Genomic DNA, 5,154 nt, shown 5'->3' on the forward strand with positions numbered 1-5,154 from the left:
GGTGGAATCGCCACCAAAAACACAAAAAAAAAGAAGAAAGGAAAAAAGAAGATAGGAGATGAGATAGAAGATACAGACATTAGAACTCAAGAAGTAGAGCAAGCAGCGAGTGAAGTAATTGAAGCCCAAAGGAAGAAACAAATGACCGAGTGGATAGATAAAGTGATAGAACGTATGGAATATTGTGAAAATGTAGAAAGACCCAGGCGACAGAATTTGAGAAGGCTGGTGTTCCATGATAAAGGAACGGAGATAGAAAAACATTAGCTAAGATGAAAGGACTGGTGAGACCGAAAGGGGTAAAAATACGTTCAGTCCAGAGGAAAAAGCAGTGTTGATGGAGAAAGAAAGGATGGAAAAATTGAGAGTCCTTTCCGGACAATGGGAGAAAGTCGAAGGTATATGTGCGTTACGAAAGTCTACCAAACGTGGTAGATTTGACTCAACTAACGGAGTTCATAACGGACGAATTTTTCTTAAGATTAAATAACTCTATACAAGAACAGTAAAATAGAACGGCGAGCTTTGGGGGTCTCGTAAACCATTACATCTTCTCATTATAAATATCACATTACATACTCATCATTCGTTATATGTACCCCACGTTTTGTGTTGTCTGTCCTTGTGGTGTCCATTCTTTGTAAGGGCTATATGCCCTGTAATAAAGAGAATAGTTGAGCAGACCTCTTCAGAATGGTGAGTTGTGAACATTGATTTTTGAAACTGTTATTGAAATTGTTGATATTGTCGTTGGAATCGATGTTTGAACTATTGTTGAATTTGTTTTTCCTACCCATTGTTGGACATGGAAACTGGCAGCTATGCTGCGGTGGCGGGCAAAGGCCCGGCACCCAACATATTGCATCTAAGGGAAGTTGAGACGGAAGGAAGAGATTTTAAGGAATACAAGGACTAATTGTGAAGGTGGGAGACTGCCTCTCTTTAACACCACCAGCCAACGTGTTGTCTGTCCTTGTGGTGTCCATTCTTGTAAGGGCTATATGCCTGTAATAAAGATAAGACTTGACCAGAGTTCTTCAGAGTTGGTGTTTGCGAATTTTTGAGTTGGAGATAAGAGCGTAGAAAATTGAATTATTTTAAACCTTGTTGTTGAAACTGTTGAAATTGTTATTGAAGCATTGTTATTATTTGTTGAACGTTTAAAAACTGTTATTGTACCCATTGTTGGGTATGCCAGCTGCAAGCTACCGGCGGCAGCAGCAGGCAAAAGCTTGTCTGCTGACCCGATGTGGCTAAGAGAAGTAGTAATTGAAAGGAAAAATTCGAAAAAATATCAGGAATATTTCAAGATTGCTTGAGGTTGACACCGCCAAAAAAAAAAAAAAAAAAAAATCCGTACCAAAGGCGGAGAAAGAGATAATCGTGTACTGAACGTTCAATGTGACAAACAAGAAAATCCGTATAGCAGAAATAGAGGCAATTCAGGAGTGCATGTGCGAAGTAAAGGAGGTGACCACGTTCTACGCGCGAGAGAGAAAATATGGCACAGTGGAGGTAAGGTTTACAAGTGTAGAAGAAGCGAGAAGGTACTCCACTGTGCCCTTGAGAACAGTAGGTAGGCACTCTTGCCAACCTACTGTGGAAGACGAGCGGCAAGAATGAGAATTGGAAGAGCGCCCCCAGAAACAGACGCGGAATGGCTGGTAGCAGCCATAATATATAATTGCAAAGATGAAACAGAAATCATCAAAGTAGAGAAATACAGACATCAACTAGTATGTTACAATTGTAAGAGCAGAGGACACATGCAGGCAAAGTGTCCTCTAAGACAAATAAGAGAAGTATAGATGGAAGACATAGTGGTGAGTGAAGAAGCAATGGTGGAAAAGGAAAAAAAGGAAGAAGAAAAAAGGTAGAAGAAACAGCGGCAGAAGGAAAGAGAGCACAAGTCGACTCACCGCCAAAATGCCCCAAGAAAAAGAAAGGAAAAAAAATGCAGCTGAGAATAAAGAAATCCAGAGAAACGAACTTCAGAACCTAAGCAAGCAGAGATTAATGTAGAAAATGTAGCAAAAATGAAGAAAATTATGGAGTAGGAAAGAAAATTGGAAGGGCAGTTAGAATATGTAGTACAAACAGGAAGACCTAAAGGAAGTAAATTAAGAACGGTAATGTTTTACCAAAAAGAAATGGAATTAGAGAAGAAGATAGTGAAGATCAAAGGTTTAGTAAGAGTGAAATCGGTCCCAGAGATGTTTGAGACAAATCAAAAAGTGGTATTGGTGGAGAGGGATAGAGTGGAGAAGTTTTTAGAGTCGTTTCCAGATAAGATCACAGCAAGTCAAATATATGTTCGGTACGAAAATCTACCGAATGTAATTGGTTTGAAGGATGTGACCGAACAGATGAAGATGGCAACTGATAATAAACTGCTAAATAGAACTGTAAAATGAAGCTGCGAGTTTTGGGGGACTCGTAAGCCATTCCATTTTTTCATTATAAATATTTCCTTTTTCATCATTCGTTATATGTACCCCATGTTTTGTGTTGTCTGTCCTTGTAGTGTCCATTCTTTGTTCAGGCCTATGCCTATAATAAAGATAAATAGTTGAGTTGAGGTCGTTGTTGATAACGGAGTGTTTTTGTCGTAAGTCAGAGTGTTAAATATTTGTTTGCTGATTATTACTGTTCGAATTGTTGATATTGTTCTTCTGAATTGTTGGGTTTTTTTCTCTTCCCATTGGGGGGAATAATGGAGAAAACGCCAGTAGGTGACCACAGTTATGTGGCCGCAACTGGAAAAGGAATAGAAGAGGAAGCGTTGGAAATAATTGAAATTAAGGTAGAACCAAACAAAATGAAGGAATGTGAGATGTTGCTGGAGAAAGTTGGAGATACGTTAAAGTTAACGCTGCCTAGAGAACTGACAAGCAGTGTAATAAAAAGAACTGTGGTATTCAAAACACGACAGTGGAGGAGATTGAGGAATGTTTGGAAAGTATAAAGAAACAAACAAAATTTATAACAAGAGGAAGGAAGTATGCCACTGTGGAAGTGCGCTTTGCAACAGAGGAAGAAGCAATTAAGCACTCCACGGAAGCAATAAGATCGGAAAGGTGGGTGCTTTTGCTTTCGTACTGTGGCAAAAGTGTGGACAAAGAGCGAGTAGGCAAAGTGCCCCCAGAACTAAAAGAAACATGGCTGATGACAGCCATAATGTTCAACATGAAGGAGGAGGCCAAGATATTGAAGGCCACAAGGGCACAAAGTATTCATTACTGGGGATACGGGCAACAACGTAAGATTTAATTAGAATCGTTGAGGAGATAGTGCTGCTCGACGAATTGAGATTAAGAGTGAAAAAGGGTGGGAAGGCCGCCTATATGTTTTGCATGTGGGGAGAAAGGCCACATGAAGGCGAGGTGCCCACAGAGAGAACAGACAGAGAAGCAGGAGAGCACGAACGAGGTAGTACAGATGGAAATGGAAGAAAATACAACGGAGGAGGGATTCACTGTGGTGGAAAGAAAAAGACGGAGAAGTGGAAGAGTGAGCCCACCACTAGAGAACCAGAAAAAGAAGAAAGAAGAGGTGGAAATTAAAGCTGCGACCAGAAAGGAAGGTAGACGAAGGGGTGGTGGAGAAAGAAAGCGAGAAGTTAATTGGAAAGGTGTTGGAGAAGGAGTTACAGAAGGAGGAAACAGTGTTAAAGACAGTGCTTGTCTTAGCGAAGGAAAAAGATTCGGGAGTGCAACTATGCGAGGGTGAAATGGAGAGATTGTTCAGAGTTGAAAAGGAAAAGACACCAGAAATGGAAGAAAAAAAAGGAAAAACCAAGAAGAGGAAAAAATAAATGGAATGTTGTGACATATGCAAAACACAAAGAGACGGAAAGAAAATTTGACAGCCATAATGTTTAACATGTAGGATGATACCAAGATATTGAAGGTCACAAGGGCACAAGGAATCAATTACTGGGGATACGGGACTGAGCTCACTATCCAGGCAACAATAGAAGACTTCAATGGAATTGTTGAGGACATAGTGCTGCCCGACGACTTGAGATTGAGAGTGATAGTGGAGGGCAGGCCGCCTATATGTTTTGCATGTGGGGAAAAAGGCCACGAGAAGGTGAGGTGCCCACATAGAGAACAGACGGAGAAGCGAGAGAGTGCAATCCAAGTAGTACAGGTGGAGATGGATGTAGAAACAGCGGAGGAGGGACAATGGGGAGATACAAGTAAACCGAACGAAAACAAACGTCCTATATATATATATATATCAGTTGAATATAAGGATAAAATATATCTCAGGTTTTATCACCTAGCCAGTGTGTAAAACCTATTGAGGTAAAGAATTAAATCTAAGTATATAATTTCTTAAAATACATTATTACATTAAGGGCTGTTAATATATATAAGTATAAAGACTTATGCATACCATACGAACACAACGTATACACAAAGCATACACAAAGGTTCACACTTATATATCTATAAAAATATTTCTATCCTGTTCATCTCAGCCACGTGTGTATAACCAAACTAATTCAGCACTGAATATATTCCGGTTTTATATTTAAAGGATAAAATCTATCTAAGCGTGTAGCTTCTAGTAACAGCCCTTAATTTAATAATGTATTTTAAAAAAAATATATACTTAGTATTAATTTTTCATCTCAATTGGTTTGCACACTGGCTTCCATATGAAATCTTAGATAAATGTTGTCCATATATTTAATTGATGAATATTATACTGAAATATATTTAGTGCTGAATTATTTTGGTTATGCACACGTGACTGAGATGAACAGGATAGAAGTTTTTTTTTTATGGATATATAAGTGTGAACATTTGTATACGCTCTGTGGATACGTTGTGTTTGTAAATTTCTGGTTATGTTTGCACTGCCGAATGGAGAGCATGTTACAGCGCTGACCATGAAATCGTTTCGATATGCAACTGAAACTTTAAGAAAAAATATTTTTCTTCTTCCATTTCCTCGACATCAGCGCGTGTGTACATTTGATTAAATATTTTGACTTTAGAATTCCTCCCTAGCGTGTGGTTTTACTTATAGTAACAGCCCTTAATGTAATAAGAATAATACATACATACATACATACATACATACACACATACATACACACACACAGACACACACACACATATATATATATGTATATATATATGT

The sequence above is a fragment of the Octopus bimaculoides genome, chromosome 5 (assembly GCF_001194135.2).
Source record: "Octopus bimaculoides isolate UCB-OBI-ISO-001 chromosome 5, ASM119413v2, whole genome shotgun sequence".
NCBI classification, from domain to species: Eukaryota; Metazoa; Mollusca; class Cephalopoda; order Octopoda; family Octopodidae; genus Octopus; species Octopus bimaculoides.